Source organism: Ambystoma mexicanum, chromosome 5p (genome assembly GCF_040938575.1).
Source record: "Ambystoma mexicanum isolate Mex_15411 chromosome 5p, UKY_AmexF1_1, whole genome shotgun sequence".
NCBI lineage: Eukaryota > Metazoa > Chordata > Amphibia > Caudata > Ambystomatidae > Ambystoma > Ambystoma mexicanum.
Genome location: NC_090930.1, coordinates 1,272,464,185 through 1,272,485,531, shown reverse-complemented (window position 1 = coordinate 1,272,485,531; position 21,347 = coordinate 1,272,464,185). Strand labels below are relative to the sequence as shown.

Genomic DNA, 21,347 nt, shown 5'->3' with positions numbered 1-21,347 from the left:
GCATTTCCTGTCAGTACAGTGCTTCTTTCCTTTAGCACTGTTTTTGAAGGTAAGCCTTCATGGCTGTTTTTAGTCATTTGGATTTTGCCGTTGTTTATGGCTTTATTCGCTTCAACGTGAGCGGATTTCCCATTGAAATGCCATCTTAATGTGCCAATCTCGGATGTAGAATGGCACTTTTTTTTTTTTTTTTTTGGGTCTGTTTCCTCAGATTTTGTAGTCCATATGATTCAAGACCTTTTCCTTGCCCATCATCTAAGCCAGTGTTCATGTTTTTTGTACTGGTATATTTTTTTTTTTTTAGTGCTTCAATGTATGTGTTTCCATTTTGTGTTTGGGTCACTTTGCTTTTATGCATTGCATTTGAAATTGAGGATAAGTGGGTAGTGACCTGATTTGTCACAGAATCCGTTTGGAGATCCGTGTCCAGCTCGCCACAGAGGCCCGGCTGCCTCAGCCTCTCCGTGAGTATACGCTCTTCAGCTTTGCCGGCTGCGTCTCCAGGCAGCAGGGGGTTAATCCCACTCCCTGCACCTGCAGGACGCTGAGCCAGCTCAGGCTCGGGGCAGGCTCCACCCACATCGGGAAGTGGATCGCACTGCCCCTCACCTCTATGGAGCTTTGCAATCGCTTCCACCGGGCCGCGCACCACTGCCCGCCAAGAGGCCGCAGCGGGACACGATAGCCCGACACCCGCACCCTCCCCACAGTACACCCCCTCCCGCCCGCGGCACGCCGCTGGGAATAATCCTCCGCCAGCGCCACAGCATCTGCGGGCGGCTCCACGATCCGGTCATCCCAGCTCCATCGCGCCTCCCCTCCCGCTGGTCACGCTGGTCGCCAACCACAGCGGCTGCATGCGCCTCATCAGAGGCCGCCAGAGCCACAGAGGCAGCCACACGCCTCCTCACAACCTGCCAGAGACCCACCAGGCACCATACTAGCACCAAACAACGGGGAGGAGCAGTCCTTGGGCGAGATAGGTGTAAACATTTAGTTTGTGATTGTCGTACAGACTTTGTTAGAGCACAAGTTTGTGGTTGGTTTTTTACATTGTTTTTCAATACTTTTTATGGCCGTCTTTGTAGTGGATGAAGTAGATGTTGTGGCTAATGTTATAATAAAAGGCTGCTTACCAGCCGATGCATCAAGTACACGTACCTTGCTCCATGTTCTTGAGTGCATTTCTCCTGATGTTTCAAGGTCCATTTGCTCACACATCGGCAAACACTCGGCAAACACTCCGCGTCTGTGAGTGGTTCTTATGGTTTCCAATTGTAGAAACAAAAATCAGACTCCAACAGAGGGCTTTCTTCCTTCAGGTTATAGGTAACAGAGCTTCTCCTTCTCCACTGCCAAACACTCGGCAAACACTCTGCCTTTACATACTCTATCTAAGAGAAATACACTTGCCCCACTATTTGCCAGTGCTTTTTGTAAAATGGTGCATTTTGCCATAAGCACACTTTATATTTGGCGCAATGATGTCAAGCATGCACAGTGAAACTTGTATTTGCCATTTACTGCAAACAAATACGCTTCCAACATCCCCATACTCGCCAGCAAGTTCAAGTATCGTGCAAATGGTACTCGCCCTTCATAAAAACTACGAGCCAGTGCTAATGGTAAACCCTGTAAGTGCAACACATTGGCACTTATCCCCAGGCGGAACCCCAACACCTTTGCACATCACGGTGCAAAATTCCTTCAGTGCTTGTCATACATAGTCTGTGCCAAGACATCCTGGTTTTATGTACCGCCATAGCGGGTGAGGAGTACACACCTTCTGATGCAACCCCAGCATCGCTTTTCCAAATCCCTTAACGCAGGAAGTGAGATATAGGGGACATAGGGACCGTCATGAGAGGATATGATGGGACAGCGGGCAGAAACCAACGCAGAGCCTTACTTCTCAAAGAGAAGCATATACCACAAGCTTCTTGGCCACACTAAAACCACCAGAATCGCCTCTAGCCCATCATTCCATATTTTGACAAGCACCTTGGGTAGCAGAGGGAGAGGATAAAGGTCATAGAGTAGACCCGCTGGCCAGGATACGGTCATTTATGGTACCCACTCCCTATGCCCCCGGACAAGGGAACCAGGGAAAAACAGAGTAGGAAAGGACCCTGAGAAGCAGAAACCAAATCCAGTGCCGGCATACTGAATCTTCTGAAAATCAGGCAAAACGCCTTCCGGTGCAACACCCAACAGGAGGAGGGAAAAACCCTGCTCAAACTGTCGGCCTGACGTGGTCCAACACCACCCCCCCCCCCCCCACCCTCTGACGTGAATCGTCCGTAGATGCAACCGTTTGAACCACACCAACAGCCCAACTGGAACACTTGCCTCCACTGACCAGGTCCTAAGTCAATGCTGATGTGCTGCCTGTCCACTCATAACCGCTGACCCCCAGGATGCAATGAAAGAACATTTGAAGGGCCCAGAAACTCGCTGTCTGCACCCTCCAGGTTGGCAGTTGGTGAGCAGGCACAAGTGGGTCTTGATCACCTGACCTAAGCCCTGCCCACCTTCCTAACCCTGCCCCTTCCCTTCTGCTCTTACTCTTAGATCAAGGGCATCTCTCGCCTGGCGTCCAAAGTGAAGGGCAGATGAAGAAAACAGCAATTCCTGTTTGGACAGGGAGGACCCAGGGCCTGAACCCCTGCTCAGACAACAGGTAAGCATGCGCTGATGTCTGTTTTCTCCCTCCGTCCCCACCATCACCAGGCAACAACATTGCCCCTCCTCTAGGGCATGGATTATGTAATGCAGCAACCTCACCCAGATCAGCCTCAAGCCCATCAACTCCCCCTCACCGTCCACAACACAAGTTGATGCTTGCCAACGTCCGCTCAGCTATTGCCCATGTAGCAGACCTCACTGACCTAATCACTACACATGCCACTGACGCCATCTTCATCACCGAGACCTGGCTGGCACCCGCCTCCACCCACATCATAGATGTCCTTGTCCCAGATGGCTACAGCATGCAACGCATGGACCGGCCGAACAAGACAGGCAGAGTCCTTGCAGTCATACACAAGACCTCGTGGCCCTGCACCAGACCTGATGTCGACAACATTGGCACCCACTCCTGCCACTTCCCACTCTCCCTGATGGACATGGTCACCTTCTATCTCCTCTACAGACCACCCAAACCCAACACCGCCTTCATCTACACCGACCTGGTCACCACCATGTCCCTCATGCACCAAACATCTTCCTAGGAGACTTCAACCACTCTGGCAACAAGACCACCAAACCGGTGAAGGAAACTCTCCTCAGCCTTCTCGACATCCTCAGCCTCGCACATCACACAAAAGACCCAACACATAAGAAAGGTAACATTCTCAACCTAATCATCTTCACACTGTCTTCCCTCCACTAAAGCTCTGCTCGCCGCTTGACTATTCTGACCACCTAGACGTGCCTTTCAACATCCTGCACACCACCCCAGTCCAAACTGCCACTCTACTGGAAGCACTTATCGCCACCCTCACTGCCTCTATCGACCAACACGTGCCTTTGAAACAACGCACCTGCAAACTGTAGCTGTCAGCACCCTGGTACACGCAAGAACTCGACTTCAGCAAAAGTCATCTGGAAACCAGAGCAATCCTGGCACTGCTCCAGGGCTGCATCTGACCTGGTGCTCATCAAGGAACTCTGAGCAACATGCAGACAACTGATCAACGCAGCCATGGTCTCCTACTATCCGAATACCATAGCAGAAGCTGACAACAAAAGCACAGCCCTCTTCAAAAGCGGTCAAGCAGTGTTTCAACCGGCTACCCAACCCTGCCATGCCACACTCAATCGAAAAATCCACCGCCCTCAACACCACCTTCATCTTCAAAATCAGCAAGATTCACCAGCACATAAACGCCAGCTCTGCGTCCACAGACCCACCATACGTCCCTCGTGTGAAATCTCCATACCCTGGGCAAAATTCAAGACACTCAACAGAGGACTTGGTAGAACCCCTAGCCGCCCTCAAAGCCACATCATATACAGATGACCTCATCCCAGCATCAATCCTCAAGACCCTCCCAGCAGAAGCACTCCTTCCCTACCCGGAGATCATCAACTGCTCCCTAACTCAAGACTTTCCCATTGACCCTAAAAACAGGACAAATCCTCCCTCTACTAAAGAATCCCACTCTGGATCCCGACAACCTAGGTAGCTATTGCCCCATCACGCATCTTCACTTCTGTGGTAAGATCCTAGAGAAAGTGGCAGCCGCACAACTGCAACAACCCATCGGCACCAACATTCTTCTCCAAACCTACCAATCTGGATTCAGACCCAGATGCAGCTCGGAGACAGCAACCATACAGGTGGTTGACGACATCCTTGACGACGGCCACCCCTGCCTCCTGGTTCTACACGACCTCTCGGCTGCTATCGACACAGTAGACCCATCAGGCACTTACGGACACCCTACATGGGGATCAGCAGCCTTGTCCTATGCTGGTTCAAGTCCTACCTCGCCAACCGCAAGCAGTTTGTTCAGATGGATTCCTCAAGATCACCAATGCTACCAGTCACCTGTGGAGTCCAGCAGGGTTCCATCCTCTCCCCAGTGATCTTCGATCTATACATGGATCCGCTGGGAGCCCTCCTAGCCACACACAACATCCACCAATATACTGACGCGACACAGCTATACCTCAAGATCGACTCCATCATGGGCATCTATAGGCTCAAAACCTGCCTCTCACTGATCCCGTCTTAGATGTCCAGTACATACTTGAAGCTCGACCCCGCCAAGACTGAATTCCTACAACTCGCCAACACCGAACATACAGACCTGGCTATCAACTCTTCATGGCCAAGCTCACCACCTGTGCCAAGTTCCTCGGATTCCACATCGACAAACACCTCTCCTACAAGACACACATAGCTACAAACTGACAGCTTTCTATCAGATCTCCCTCCAAGTCCTTCCTCCCTCCGAACAGCTCTAGATCCACTGTTCAAGCACTAGTCCTATCCTCCTTAGATGGGGCAATTTTCCTCCTCGAAGGCCTCCTGTCATTCCCCCTTGTGACCCTCGGAAGTGTCCTGCACGCGGCCTCACGCCTCATCAAGGGTCTACGCAAACACAACCTAATCACCCTAGCCCTCAACGACCTTCACTGGCTCCCAGTGCATGCACAAAATCACCTTCAAGTCTTAATGCATCATCTATAAGGCAGTCTCCCTCAAATCAATCGGCTGCCTCGTGGAGAAACTCTGCATCTTTGGCGGACAACGCACAATCAGAAGCCAGGACATGTGCAGACTTGAAATCCTGCGCTGCAAAAAGAAAAGGACCAGAAAACGAGCCTTCTCTGCCTATGGCCCAAGACTTTGGAACCTCCTCCCCGTCTGCATCATACTTGCCCCATGGTCCTACAATTCAGAAAAGACCCACCTCTTCAAGGAGTCGCTTCTCCTCAACACCTATGCCATCACGTCGCCCCTCGCGCCACCTGACTTGCCAAATGCCGCCTGCCCCTCGCCTCCCTGCCACCCGGTACAGCTGTACCCCTCCACTGTCCCCCTCTGTATCCCACCCCCGCCGTATAGCTGTTCTGTTACCACTGAAAAGTGTTCCGTTATGCATGTGCAACGTTGTACACCTCTGTGAAGCGCTCCGTTATGTATCAGTATTGGTGTATTCCTCTGTAAAGCACTCTGTTGCTTCCCAAAGCTAGATCCATGCTCAATAAATACCATAATAATAATTAGAGGAACAAGCTCTCAGTTCAGCCCACCAGCGGCCAAGTGTGATCTGGATCCCCAAATCTGACCTCCAGCCAAGGCGACTAGCATTAGCAGCCGTTAGGTCTGGCACAGGTGGAAACAGTGGAAAACCTCACAGAAGACTGTCCCTTACAAATCACCACTGAGGCCCTCAGATGCAGAGTGATGGCCACCCTGGTCTCATAATTCCAAGAGTCCGGACCCAAGCATCAGTGCTGGTGAGACCCCAACGGCCACATTTCAAGTCGCAACCATGGAACCGCAAACACACAGGTTGCAATATGGCCTGCTCTCTCAGCCCATCCCTGGCAGAAGCCCACACCCCCGGATAGTAGCCCCCCCCCCCCCCCCCGAGATGCTGGAGGCGAACTACCGGATCCAATGGCAGCAACACCCGGCCCGGCAAAAGCAGGCCTCCAGGAACTGAAGATCCCAGTACGGGTCCCAGTGCGGTTTCTTCCGGCAGAACCCCCAGCCCCTCCAGAACCATGCTTGTGATGCCCACATGCCCCAACAGTTCCCTGGAGAAAGCCCAAGGAGCCAATCCTCCAGGCAAGACACCACTGGCCTGAAAGAGTGCCGGGTCGAACAACTACATAAAGACCCCAGAAGCAGTCTTGAGGCAGAACGGAAGAGCTCAGAATGGATAATTCCATGAGCAGACATATCTGATGCAACTTCTGAATGGGCACAGTGGTGTACGTCCTGATGATCCAGAGATGGCAGAAAGTCTAATCCCTTGACCAACTGGAGAACACCCTACAGACTGTCCGGCTTGAGGTGCAGAGTCTGCATAGATGTATATAAGCACTTCCATGTCATTGCTTGCTGAGCATGCCGTACAGCTCGTATTTTGCCCTCATGGAAACGGGGGTCACCAATTACCCTATTCATGGGGCGAAGAGGCAAACTCCATCTCGTACACCCATCGGGCAATCCAGATCACTCGGACATTGGAGGACTCTGCTTGCCCTCTTGATCCCTGCATTAAGGACAGAACCACACATATGATGTCAGGACTTCTGTGACAGTGATGTTGAAAAAGGCATACCAGATTCACAAGGCAACTACAGACCACTTCTGTCTTGAGGGCCACCAAAAACCCTTTGAAACTTAAACTTCCAACGGGCCCCCTACCTAGCTCCCATTGCCCCCAACCAGGTCCTACTTTCTGCGCGCTGGGGAAGCTTGACATTGTGCCTGTCAGCTGAGTTGCCAAACAGCCCCTTCCCCTCAAAGAGAATGGTCAGTGGTGCAGCCTGTTGAAGACCATCCGAATGCCAATCTCGGAGGTGCAAGGTACGGCGGCCAGACACTGCATCGACCTTTGTCACTCCTCCATCTGGACTCGATCAGAAGCGAAATCGCAGAGCATTGATGCCTGAGATTGCATAGCCTGCAACAGCAGTGCACAGTCTGAACCTCCCTCCATGAGTTGCGCTGACATCCGTAATCCACCCAGCACAGACTCTGCTGTGGCAGAGGCATTAGTAGCAGCCGAGAAAGCCATATGTGCCTCGGTATTGGGATCTTCGCAAAGCAGGGGGCAGCAGGTTTGTTCACCAGATTCTGCACAGCCAGCTCTTCCACTGTTGTAGACGATCGACCCACCAGAATAGAATCCACCCGCAAAGACTGAGCTCAACCGTCTCTCCTTCGAAGGGATAGAGTATGGTCCTGATGTGAGGCACCACCCCTTTCTCAGGCTCCACTTAGTCTCAGTCACTGGAAGAATAGGCAGACGCACCTGGAACAGAAGCTGAAACTGCAGAGGAGGAGACCGGGGAGCAGGCGCAGTAGCCGCCACAATCTTTGCCTGCAGAAAACATACGTAGTTTGCCACCTGAAGGAGCACCGCAGCCAGAACCTTCTTTTCCAGATACTGCCCTGCGGACGCCACCACCTAACAGTGCTCTGAGGAAGAGAACCCCTGCCACTGAAGAAGAGGCTGATGATTACTTTGGGAATCATGAGATACCTGTTGGCACTCTGCCATTTCAAAGGTCTCCTGGCAAATGTGTACCTGCAGCTCTTTAGACACAGCAGAAAACATTGGATGCCTCTGGGAGAAATGCAAGGTGAAGAAGAGCTAACTTGCAGCATCCTTCCCTGAAGATATGTGCATCTGTTCGGCCACCCACCGACTAGGAGCCATAGCTGGCAACCGCCCCTGCAGGGCTCCAAGGGCAGCATCTGTGCACCAACCGAGCACAAGAGCAAAGCAGCAGTAGTGCACCTTACTCCAATCGAAGACAACACATCGCAGAGCAGGTAAAAACCAATATACCCTCTGCCAATTAATGAGGACCCTGCCTTTTCAGGCTCCATACCCAAGCAGGGGGCCAAGAAACGGCAGTTCAACCCAGTCGGGCAGCCACCCACATGTAGAAGCAAGGTTGACACATTAAATGTGTTTTGTATGTATACTTTGTTATTGTTTTGGTTTAGTAGCCACTGAAATCGGCAGTCCAAGAAGGAAGCCCTGTGGCCCCGCAACACTGCTGACCATCGGAAGGACGAGACAACGCTGCCACAAGGAGCCTCATCAACCATTCACGCACCATGTTGCACTGGAGATGGCACAGTAGACTTACTCCGCACCGGAGAAGGGACCACCAATTCACATATGAAAGCTCCCCCTCCTGTCTAGCTCACTCTGCGACACAAGGAAAAAAGCCAAGGCTGCTCTAACAGCAAGGCATACATTAGTTTTCCAGATTTGATTAGCAGAGTTTGCTAATTAAAATGTTCTTAATAGGAAAACAAACCCATTTGCTTATCAACGTTATACAAATATTTTCAATGCCACCAGAAGAGACTTGTACCATATAAATAAAAATGAACAACAATGCAGCAGTTTTGTGGAACAACTGAAGTAAAACATTAGTGAGCTCATTCAGACCATGCAAGTTCTTTAAAATTCCACTAGACCTGCAGTTGGAGTAACTTAGTTTACCCATTCGACTGAAGAGAAATGCATTTGACTCATGGCAATGGATGACAACCAATTTAAATGTGCTTTTTGCAAAAATGGTGCTTGTTACCACAATCCCACTTTAGTTTGGCACACTGCTACCACCCAGAGGCCAACCCGTGCACCGTGAAACTTTTATTTGACATTTACTGCAAACACAGTAAAGTTTAAATAAAAGTTTCCAACATCCTCTGCAAATGGTACTGGCCCTTCTTAAAATGTACTCTACTATGAGTGGACAAAAATACTTTGCGAGCCCTGGGTGCGTGTCTGTAAAAGGTCAACTATATGAATGGACAACAATAGATGATAAAAAAGGCTCTGAAAACAGTTTGGCCTACTCTCTCTACTGCAGGTGCTAATATATAATGTAATAATAATCCTAGAGCAAAGCGAGCTCTGAAGGCCTACTACAGTGATGGTAGTGCAGTAGATGTATAGATGTACAGACTGGGTGGAACTATTGATTGCTGCTATGTGTACACATCTAGTTATCTTTGTCTATTCATTATGTAAGGGGGAAAGAAAGTAAGAGACTAAGCCAAGTGGATGGTGTAGCGGGTAGAGAACTGAGAAAACTAGGTGGATTATTGTAGTTAGCTGATATCACTTTCAGGGTAGCTTGTATAAAGAAACAGGTTGATAAGAGTACGGGATCAGCTTGTGAGTTTAGCACCAGGTGCAAGCTGCATGTAACCAACAGGTTAAAGAACTAGGTTTGCCATCAAAAGCATTTGGCCATTTGATCAGGTACATTTCAAAAGTGTCCACTCGTCAATATGATGCATCTTCCCCAACAAAATGAAATATAGTTACACTAACCTACACTTTACTGTAAAGCATGGAGACAATGCAGTGTTTTACAGTAGCAATACGGTAATTGTGCATTATGTAACAAATTACATTTTTAGAAATGGAATTGAATGACCGAGTTAAAAAAAAAAAAAAATCGAAATTAATCCATACTTGTCTTTGGTAGACAGGATACGGTTAGCTTAATAAAGGTATTATCCCAATAACTTCAGTTTGCAATTATTTGAAAAAGAAAGATTTTTGCTTGCATACTCACACAGGCCTTTGTCACACAAGGGTGGAGGAGACTGGCTCTCTCCCTCCCCTTGCGGTAAACTGCAAAGAGGGTGGAGGGAGTCCTGAAGGCAAGAGAAGAATTCAGGCGATCTCTGCTTTCATTGAAAGGGTAACTTAAATAGTTGGGTTTGCTACACAAGTGCCAATTAAATTGGCAAACCTACAGAATTGCATAGCAAATTGCTACACAACACTGCTTATTTTATACCTTGAAAAGAACATCCACAAACCCCAGCAGAACACTCGTAATGAGAACCAGAGTTCCCGTCACCAGCCTCCCACTGACTCGCCCGGGCTTGTATCGACTCTCCATCCCCGGCAATAGCAGGGACAGGCCACCCCTGAAGGAACTGCCACTCCGAGCCGCAGAAGGCCAGGACACACTCGACCAGGCTTCCTGTCGAGAAGGAGAACCTAAGAGGCAACCCCACCTACTCCTATGCACCCACATCTTAAATTTGTCTGTATCCTCCTCACCTGAATCCCCTTGTTTCAGGGGTGGAAGAATGTTGTTGCATTGTACTAAGTCGATTTTTCTTGCAGATTTCTGCCCCTCGTAGAGAAAGGGTCTCCTCGTAAGAAGCTGCTATGCCCGCTAAGAAACCTAGTTAAAGCAAAGGGCCACTCCTCAGAAGCAGCCCAGTACAGGGGAAAAGGCTATTGGGCAGGAAACCTTGTAGTCGTGGCTGCACAGTTAGTTCTTCTGAAGATGCTCTGGTAATTGGGAACACTGCGATGTAAGACTGGAGATGGGACTACAAAGTCCACAATGAAGAGTGAAAGCAGGTAAATCTTTCCGGAGCTTGTAAGAGGCAAGGGTAACAAAAAAAGTAGTACAAAGTAAGAAAGCCACAGGTGATCAGAATAAGGGAAAATTGGTAAGCAGAGAGCCCCGGTGGATGGAAGGCAGCGGGAGCTCAAACAAAGAATGGCCGCAAGAAGCGGACCACAGAGGAGAGGCAGGAGGGAGAGCAGGCGCAATATAAAGGAGTTAGCCAGGGGAAAGGAGCGAGTCAAAACATCAGGTTATGAAGCATCTGGTAAACAATGGAACGATTGTAATTTGGAAGGCGGACAAGGGCGTCGCTATTGTAATTCAGAACAAGTCAGCTTTTGTGCAAGAATGTGAAAGGTAATTGTTGGACGCTATATGCTATGAAAAATTTACTATTGACCCAACTGACGGATTACAACAAGCAATAACGCATACATAAAGTTGAAAAAGCTAGACAAAGAGGTTGAGTTTTGCAAAAAAAGCTGATTTCTCACAATGGACAAACCAAGACTCCCCAGTTTTATATACTCCCTAAAATCCACAAAATCTTTAATAAATCCTCCGGCTCGCCCAATTGTTTCTGGAGTGAATTCAATTTTGGGACCTCTGTCGAGATTTGTGGATGCGTTCCTCCAACCATTGGTACAAAATGTCCCCGTACGTACAAGACACTACACATATTATTAAAGAAATAAAAGGAATACATTTCAATCCAGAAAGAACTGCTACTAGGCTTGGAGGTGGTAGCGCTCTCTACAAGTATTTCCCCAAAGAGCACCAGTTAACATGTTGGAAGAACGACTACTTCTTGAACGGGGGGTGAGGGGGCACTTCAACATCGGCTTCTTTCATTTTATGTTACGCAGAAATGGCATTAACCGAAAACGTTTTCCATTTCAATGGGTCATGCTACCAGAAGATACATGGGACAGCAATGGGTGCCGGTCAGTCCTGCTTCCTGGGAGTCTGGAGGATCTTCCTGGTGCTCTTGGCCAGCTTAAAAGCAACACACGATCTGGTGTTCCTCTCCCTGGTTGTACGATTCCAGCAGTGACTGCAGTGGAAATTCAACCAGCTTCAAGAGGATGTCCAGGTGGCTTACTTTGGAGTTGATTGGTCCCACCAACTCAAAGGGAGAAGTCGTCCTTTCAGGGTTTCTCTGTCGATAAGAATTCAGAGCTTCAGCACAGCAGCAGGGCTTCACCGGGCAAACCAACGGTCCAGGAGTTGCAGCAGGCGTGCCTTACAGGTTCTTCTTCAGATTCCTTAGTCCAGTTGTCGACTCTGCCTTGCAAGCCAAAAAGCCTCGCCTTTCAAGCAGGTTTCTCCCATTCATTCCAGCATAGCTGTCAGTCACACAGAAGGATGGCTTTCCTTGCCGGACAGCCAGCTGGCCAATCACCTAAGAGTGCATTCCTGTCTCCTAGGAGACTAAGAACAGGGAGTTTTGGGCACCTCCCTCGCTTCCTGCCCCCGCTTGATACCCTAGAGCCAGAGGCGGGCTTCACTCGTGAATCCCGCCAAAGACAAAACAAAGGGAACATACCTGGTTTGGCGCGCAGAGTAAATCTCAAGAAGGACCTTTCCACAAAGAAATGGTGAAAAAAGAAGACTGAGGCCATTTTGACAAAAATATCACCCATGGGTGCTTTACCGTGGCTGTAGTCCGCGGTAAAAACACAATGGTAGTAAAAAGTAATCCACTGCAACCAGCCATTCATCAAGGAAAGGGTAACCTAAAATTGTTACATGAGAAGCTAGACAAAGGGGATACTAAGTAACCTCTCCAGCACCCTATTGTAAGATAGGGATTGCTGGGTCTAGAAAGTTACAAATGTAAGTCAAATCAGTTTCACTTTACTGCTCTTGGAAACAGTAGTTTATCCAAGAGAAGGTATTTAAACCTTGGGGAAATCTGAAAGAGTTCCCTGTGCCACTGCACTGAAGGTGCTGTGTGACACGATGTAAAATATTATGCCTATGGAGTTTGGCAGACTCCACAACCAAACGAAACACAGTGCTCAAAATCACATTAAAATACATGAAAGAGTGGGAAAAAAAGGGCCTCACGTTCTCCAGATTAAACATCAAAGTCCTCAAAATCCAGCAAAGTTGCTGGGGGTCTCTAAAGTAGAGAGGAATTGGCACATTTCCGAGAACTCTCCCTAACGGGCAATGGTCGTGGCAGTCCAGATGAACAGCAGAGGTGGCGAAGTGGTGTCCACACACCGCTTCTGGATGATGGCAGCGTTCATTTAAGGTGCAGAACCAAGCGGGTAATTCTGGGAAGCAACCTTAAAATGGTCCACAAACTGTAGCAGAGGGATCCAATCACATTTGGCGTGGAAGGCAAGGAGGACGACAGACCAAAAAGGACTTCCAATAGCTAGAGAAGAGACCAGAACCTAGGGAAGGGACACAATACAGCAAGTATTGTCAGATGTGGTCCTACATTTTTAGCAGTTTCATCCAACAGGAACAGACCGGGTCTCCCCTTGACCTAACCATTTATTCAGATCACCTAGGCTAGCCTTCCAATCACACAAAAGGGACACAAACTGAGGTTTTGGTAGCCAGCCAATCAGGTTGGCCCCCAAGACTGCCAAACATCCAGGAAAGCCCACAAAACCTGTGTATGGACTCGGCTGGTTTCTAGAAACCATTCTCAACCAAAATGTAACCCTCGGTGAGCTCAGTGTGATCCCATGTAAGCACAATGACCATTTTAGGCCGGGCATGTTTCCCAAGACAAAAATTATGTTAAGGGCTAAATAAATGTTTTATACCAAGCTATAAGTTACATTGGTTAATACTCTCATGTGTATTACAGTTCTGTCCATCAATCCGTACATTAAGACATTTCTCAACACTTTTAGCTAAAAAGATGAACTGTTGTTCTTTAACTAGCAGTTTCCTTTTGTCGTTGTTCGTGTTGTTTCCTACTTTCAACTGAAAAAGGATGGTCCATTGCATTTGTTCTACTGTATGGATTGATTCAATCCAGTGTACTACAAGTGGGGCATTCTGTACCCGATTCTTTTATTTGTATGTATTTTTTTTTTATTTTTTTTTTAATGCAACTTTTGAGTTCTGTAATTCTTGTTTTGATCTTCCTTTCAGTTTTCCCTATGTATAATGTTCTACAGGGGCGCCAAATGCAATATATCACCATTTTTGAGTTGCAGTTCATGAAGCTGGTCTGTCTCCATGGTTTAGTTAGTCTGATGTCCACTTCTGCACTCTTTGTGGACAACAGGAACATTTGTCACAAGGGAAGTGACCTTTTACTGGCGGGATGCCCCATGTTTCTGTCAATGTTTTTTGTTCTTGTATCTTTAACCTGATCATCGTTGCGGATGATCTTGTCATTCAGGCTCTTGCTTCTTTTGAAGGCTATAAATGGTTTACTGATTTAACATTTGCCTTTCTCCATAACCTTCATGTTTGTATTTATGATCTATTAGATAGGCTACTAAAGGTGTTTACAAAACACCAGTGTCTCATCTTCCTTTCTAGTTGACCCGTGTTCTTTATAATAGAGACTCACAATTGTTGTCAGCTCTTTTGAGTGCTCTAGCTTTTAACTCTGTGGGATACCCTCTATTATGGAACCTGTTTCTAAGTTCATTGGCTTCTTTCTTGAAGTCCCTTTTTCTTGGTGCAGTTTCTTTTTAGCCAAAGGAATTGTCCCAAAGGCAGATTGTCTCTTACATAGTGTGGGCAAAAACTGCTGTTTCCAAAGCATACATTAGTTTTCAAAATTGATTAGCAGAGTTTGCTAATTAAAGGTCTCTTGACTAGCAAACCAACATTTGATTAGCAATTTTGTACTAATATTTTTAATGTCACTAGAAGTTATTTGTACCGAAGACCTAAAATAAGCAATAATACAGCATTTTTGTGGACTGCTGAAGTGAGACATTAAAGAGATGAGCGTCTGTAAAATAAAGGCTCGCTGCTTGAATTGACACAAATAAATAAACGAATATGATCACATTTAAAGGAGGAAATCACCTGCATAATAAACCCTGTGAAGAATTTTCAATTGGACTAGCCTAAGTCGAGCTAGGATGGCTATCTCAAGCAGGCACATCAAGGCTTCCTGCCAATCGTCCAGTTAGTGTACCCCCATTTTCTTCCAATTTCTGCTTAATTTTAAGAAGGAATGAGACTGGAAGTTGAGGATAACCTGATAGTGACAAGATAGCCCTCTTAGGGATCAGCTCATTGTTGATGTTGGCCTCTATCGGGGACTGTGCTGGGAGAGCATACCCACCCTGGAATTGCATGACAATAGCATGTTTGAACTGTGTATACAAGAAATCCTCATTTGTTGATGGTGAAAACCGTTATTGGAGCAGTTCAAAGGAGATTAAGAGTTTCTCAAAAAATACATTGTTCAGCAAGCAAATGCTTTGAGTGTCCAGAAGCGAAGCTCATGAATTTTAGGGAGATCTTTATTGCCACATGGGGGGGCGCTCAACGTTAATCACTCCTCGTCATCCTAGAACCCCAGTGGCCGCTCGGGACTTGGCACTTTTAAGAGTGGAGGAGATTTTTACTGTTGCACTCGCCTGAGCCACCTCAACAGAATGCTGGACCCCAGATGCAAGGAAAGCCCATCTCGACAGCCAGGAACCGTGGTGTTGCTATTTGTGGTAGACGCGAGGAGCTGAAACCCCGAAGTGCCACTTGATTGAAGTTTGCGGTCAGTGACCGTCCCAGTGCAGTAGTCCCCAGAAGTCCTCCCTCTTGTCCCCACGACTGAGGCACAGGAACACCAGGATCTGCAGAGCTGCACAGGAACAGAAGCCATCTGCTGCACTTTTCTTAACCTAAAGGTACTGTACAGTCTAAGAGAATTTACCTCTTGTTGTTCCACCTTGCTTGATCTCAGTTGAGACTTGTCTCAGTTGCCCTTGTAGAGTTGTTTGCATCTTCTACTACTCACAGGCCTAACAGCTTGTGACCCTACATTTCATTCTACTTTTGCTGCAAGATTTCTAAAACGGTGTGCAAGACTTTTACTTAGCTGCAAGAAGCGCTTAGTTCACCTTAACTTTTGCTAACTTAACATTGGCTGGCCTGGCTCCCTGAATGACTCTTCTCTCCTTTGCTTATGTGTTTTGCCTTTCCTCCAGGAAAGGGTTAACTGATTTTGCATTGGGGGGATGTTGAAAGTACTTACCTGATTGAGAATAATTGTGTGAACGCTTGCCTTATTCTGAAACCTCCTTTTCTTTGACACTTCTCTCATATATTCTGAATGCAACAGTGATATATTAATGTCCACAGCACCCTAACTATTGAAGTCACCTGAGGGTGGAGGTAGTGTGTGAGCCATCCCAAATGGGTATTTGCTGATTTAGAAAACTAACGGTGTGTATTTGTGTGTTGCTTTATATTGCTCCCTTCTGAAGAAGGCTTATTCTAACTGACTGTTAATTACATTAATAATTGTTTAATCAAGAAACCTTGTGTGTAAGAGTTTATTTGAATATTTGTCACTGTAAATCTCTGCAACTCGCCTACAGCTCACATTGACCCCTCTTGAGATGAGCCTGGCTACTCGACCACACTACCAACCTGTGTAGTACAGACTTGTACCAAAGGTTGGGTACCTATTGCCAGGAGGTCAGAGTTGTTGTAGTTCACCCAGAGAGTACTGCATACAATCTTGCTTAACAGCCTCCATCATGGAACCCTTTTCTCTTGGCTGCCTGCCCTGTCTTGCCGACTGAGTCGCCTCGAATTATTTGGTCTGTTCTCTACGTTTTCTAGGTGCCATCTGTCATTGCTTTTCCTCCTGGCTGGTGGACAACACTCCTGTGAAAGTCGGTTGTTCTTCTGTTGCAACGTAGTTGGTCTGGGATTAAAGTCTCTGGGTGAACAGATCTTGTAAACCTCATTTGCAAATTCAGACCTGTACTTGCCGAGTCTTGTTGCTGTTCCTGGGCTATATTATTTGCTACTGCCACCGTGGGTACATATTTCTAGACCATGGGCTTGTAGGTTAGTAGAAGTACCCACTCTTGAGGTGGTGGGAATCCTTTCCGTGGTCATTGGGTTCTGCAGACCCCCCTCCAACCACGTCCGTCCATTGGCTTTCATGTGGGTTGAATTCTGCCCTGCTTCCTTCTTCCCTGGTTGTTTTGATCCTCGAGCTAGAAACTAGAACTCTTCGTGGGGGGTTCTCCTCTGAAGTTCTCTGGGGTCGGTTGCACCTTTCATAGGTGGAGTGGAGACTTTACCCCAGAATAAAAGCGTGGCTTTAGCCTGTTATTTTATGTGGAAACATGTAGTCAACTACTAAACTCGGGTAAACGTATTCAGCGGAGCATTAACGTTTTTCCTGGGTCTCATGTGTTTACTACCAAGAACTAGAATTTTTTGCTGGGATTGCTAATTTCCTAGTGACTTTTAAATACATGCTTTCAACGTCTGCCAACTGAAATGTACAAGGATACTGTCTCTGCTTATGGCTTCTTTGTGTCTGAAATGTTGTTAGGAGTGTAATGAAACCAGTAGGTCTGATACAGTAAGCTCAAGCCTATTCTGGATCTTGATTGTCCCTCTGGTTGATGATGTGATTTGCTGTCCCTTCCTCTCGATCTAGGCCTTGTACGTGTAAACCATATACTAAATGGAACAAGTTTACAACATATTAGAGGTTGAGGAAATTACTGTGTGTGACATGTGTCCATCTTTAGTGGCTCAATGTGTTTCTCTGGTGTTTAGAGATCCCCTTTCCCTACCATTCCAAATGCACTATGTTTAGCCATGTATTTGGTCATAGATTTAGCTCGGGAGTGGGATGGGTCGGTTTAGGGACACCTAATTGTGTTTTTTAAATATTTGTACTGCTCCACCATTTTACAACTCACGTTTGAGCTATATGCGTTACCCTTTATAAAATATATATTTTTCACTATATCAGTGTATTGTACTCTTTTTGCTGTTTACTGGGAACCTAACTGTAACCACCCACCAGCCTTCTTTCCTTCCTCGAGTGAAGCCTGACTGTTCTGCCATAGGTACGAATGTAGAGCGTGTGCATCTTTTGGGTGGAACTCGAAAACCTGTAGGCTAGATGATTGTGCTGCCCTCAGCAGAGGCCTGTGCAAAACTCTTAACAGCATATGATGCCTTTGTTCCTGCAACCGCACCGCCAAACTCTCCTTACAGTCCTCCTTCCGTGGCTGGGTCCTCTAGGGTATGACTTCAACTTCTCTTCAATAGAAGTTCATCCCGGGCAACTCTTGAAGCCGAATCCTGTGCCTCAGAATGACATGGGAGCCCTGCATTGACCGCTACCGCCAACAGCAGCAGACTCTCCTTTATGCGTAGACCTGTGAATAATGATATCTGGAGTAATTGTCCTTACCAGGAGTCTTTGGGTACTTCCTTTACTCAGGTGTCCACACTGGAACCGAAGGTGTTTGGGCAAAGTATGTGCAGAGCGGCTCCCAGGGTATTGCTTTCCTTGACTCTTTGGCTTTGCTAGCAAGCCTCTTAATTAATCTCTGGGCCCCCTCTTAATGGGTCTTCCTCCACAAGAAACCCAGAAACTGCCCCTTGGAACACTTCCGCTAACAGGAACTGCCCCAAATCCGCATAACTGGGTTCCTTCGGTCATTTTCGCCTAGATGGGAAGTGTGCTGCTTACATGCTACTACATTTTCTTTTCTGGGAAGGACTATTTTACTGAACTCTGCCAACTCATTAGTTGCCAGATACATTCGGGCTTCTTTTATTTTACAAAATTAACTTGCCTGTAAGTGTAGTGAGTTTCTCTTTGCCATTTCTTATATAAATATTACATTTTGAATAAAAAAAATAGTGTGGCCATTCTCTCATTTTTGGTAGAAGTGAAAAATGTGTGCTGTACTATTAACCACTCCACCTCCTGAGAGTTAGGCAGGGGCTGCTGTCACCAGTACCACTTGGGTACTGTTCAGGATTCTCTCAAGCTAAGTTATGAAGATCTAACTAAAGATCATGACCACCGTTTATAACGAAAACACGCAATTTTATTCTGATCAAATGATTGGTCGGAAGTTAAAACCAAAGTGCTACAAAATGGCAATTTTTGCGTTATTAATGTACATTCCGTTCCAAAAACCTTGTGTGTTCACATATATAGCCAATCTTGCACAACCACATCACTTTTCATTCTACATTAGTTCTCTCGTGTGCTGACATTGCATATGAAACCATAACATCGGAGCCAATCGATTATTCAGTTTCACTTCAAGAGGCCATGATTTCAAATTAATGGCTCGAGAGCGTGCAGGTTTTTGCCTTGGCTTTATGCTTGTCTTCGACTGGAGCATGGCCACTTCCTAATGACACGCTATCTAGAGCTGGGGGAGCCAGGGTTTTCATGGGTACGGCCATGCCACGGCCGAGCCAGGGAGTCGGGCCTGGCTCTAGGAGCACACCACAGGCCGAGCCTATGAAATCCTTGGCTACTCCCGAAAAAGGAAAAAAATTCTACGCGTTCCTCGCAAGCCACAATCGGGCCGCATTTTTTTTTCCTTCATTTTTGGACATTTCTTTCCATTTTGCTCGCAAGGCAAAATGGAAAGAAATCACCAACTGAACAAAATAAATGCACCCATTGTGCCCTCTCAGCCATCAGGCTTGCGTTCATTTTTTTCATATATGGGCATTTCTTTCCATTTTGCCCACACGGCGCTGGCAAAATAGACATGCCCATTTCCCTTTTGAGCTGTGGGGAGCCATGGTGGGGCCCGTGGCATCCAGGGGTACCAGCCCAAAAGGAGGGTCGAGCTGTAGCCCCCATTGGAGCCTGGGCTGCCGGGGCCTCGCCAGGCTCTCCCACCTCTAACGCTATCCAACATAGCCAATAGAACATCAAGGTATTTCAGTCTGGATTCTTGACAGATGCCCGTTTTTTTGTTTTTGTTTTTTGGTCAACCCGACTAATTTCAACAGGGCTTCATTGTTGATCTGGAGAGGCGATTGATTACTCATTATGCAGAGCTGCAAATGCCGATACATCTCAACATTGAGTTTATCACAGCATGTAGTAGACTGGTTGAGCAAGGAAAAGCTACTAACTTTGTAATTTCCTGCTGGTAAATTTTTCTGTCCATATTGCGCTGGGAATATGAAAGATTTGAGACAGAATGGGTAAAGTAATTGGCTTATCATTTATTAACTGCACTAGATTATGTTTCCGGACTCAAACATCTTTATCATCGGATTGTTAGAAGTGTACTTTGTCCTCTTCTAGTTTGAGTAGTGTCAGTTATCAATTTTGAGCTAATTGATGATCGCACAAGACGAGCGAGGTATGTGGCTTTCCAAGTGTGAGGGCATGGGTCTACAAACGGCGTCTGTCCGGTTGTGTTGAACTATAACTTCCAATGATTTTTACTTTTTTTTTTTTATTTTTATTTATCCCCCACCATTGGCTATGATGACTAGGACTGATGAGTTGTACTAAAACATCTAAAAAGGTTGTAGACCCTGATGATAGGACAATGGGGGTGGCATGGTCGTGGCTGAATTACTCTGCTTTGGCCCACTTGACCTGATTACACCCAATTGTTCCTAATCCTGAATGTTGCTTGTGAGAAAATGTTTTAATGTGGTTCACAACCACAGACCTACTGTACGCTGCTTTACATATAGGCGACCATTACCAATTTCCACTAGCGTTGTTAGGCATTTGCGACAAAGTATTACCGACCTCTGACAATGTTATATCATTGTAACTTTGAAAGCTCGATAAAAGAAAAATGTCACTGATTTGCATAATCTCTCCTAATGGAGTTGCCTTTTTAAATCTCGACCTCCAACCTTCTTGCATTAGTTAGTACACGCATGTCCTTTTTATGCTTTTATGATTTTTGGTTAATGGCGTTAAAAAAAACCTCTAAATAGTTTCAATGTACATTATTTCCCTTTTCATAGGTACAAGGACAATGGCAGCTGTTTTGGTGAAGAACGCAATGATGGCAGTCGCAAAGCCCATGGCATTCCTGCGGCGATGCACGGCAAAGCCTTTACCACTCTCTGCACTTTCCTATCGCCTCTTCTCATCTGCCATCCCAGCGAAGGCAAACCTGTGGGCAACTGGTACTGTGAGGTTCCCTCTGCAAATCCACCCGTTTACTTGCAACAGACTGCTCCCTTCTGTAAATCTGACCGCAGGGTTTAAAACCAAGTCTGCAATAAGGAAGCGCTGCAAAGATTGTTTCATTGTCCGTAGACATGGGCGACTGCATGTGATCTGTAAAACTCATCCAAGACACAAACAGAGGCAGTTGTGATTTTTCTTGATATTTGCAATGTTTCTCTGGAGCTGAATGTTATTAAATGTATAGCTCATATATTGTGTTTATGGAATAAATAAACCTAACCTTCTTGGAAAAATCAAACTAGTGTTTCCTTCTTTAAAAATAAAGGTAACCCCCCCCCCCCCTACAAAAAAGTAAGCCTGAACCCTTGGCGCCTAAATTCTGATTCGTGGCTTTGGGGAAGTTTGGAAGACTTTGCCTGCTTTCTCAAATTTATTTTGGACACCTTTCTTTATTTTTAAAGTTGATAAATGTAAAGGATTTCATACTGACATCCATAGTTTATCCTGCCAGATGTTGTAAGCTTCACCATGCTGAACTGAAAATGGATCTAGTGGCCATGTCACTGTTTGTGTAAGCTAAAATTTGATTTGAGACTGCGTGTCCCTGCCTAAACAGGGCTCCAAATCCGTTCTAATGAGTCGAAAA

General features: G+C 46.6%; 1 long non-coding RNA gene across 1 annotated transcript in view; it reads left to right on the top strand.

Moving 5' to 3' along the window:
* LOC138481523 (uncharacterized) overlaps nucleotides 1–20,999 on the top strand; it is a 48,904-nt gene extending 27,905 nt beyond the window's left edge. The window contains exon 2 of the long non-coding RNA XR_011274263.1: nucleotides 20,533–20,999. This is a non-coding gene — a long non-coding RNA (uncharacterized lncRNA). The remainder of the gene's footprint in view (nucleotides 1–20,532) is intronic.
* The last annotated feature ends 348 nt before the right edge of the window (nucleotides 21,000–21,347 follow it).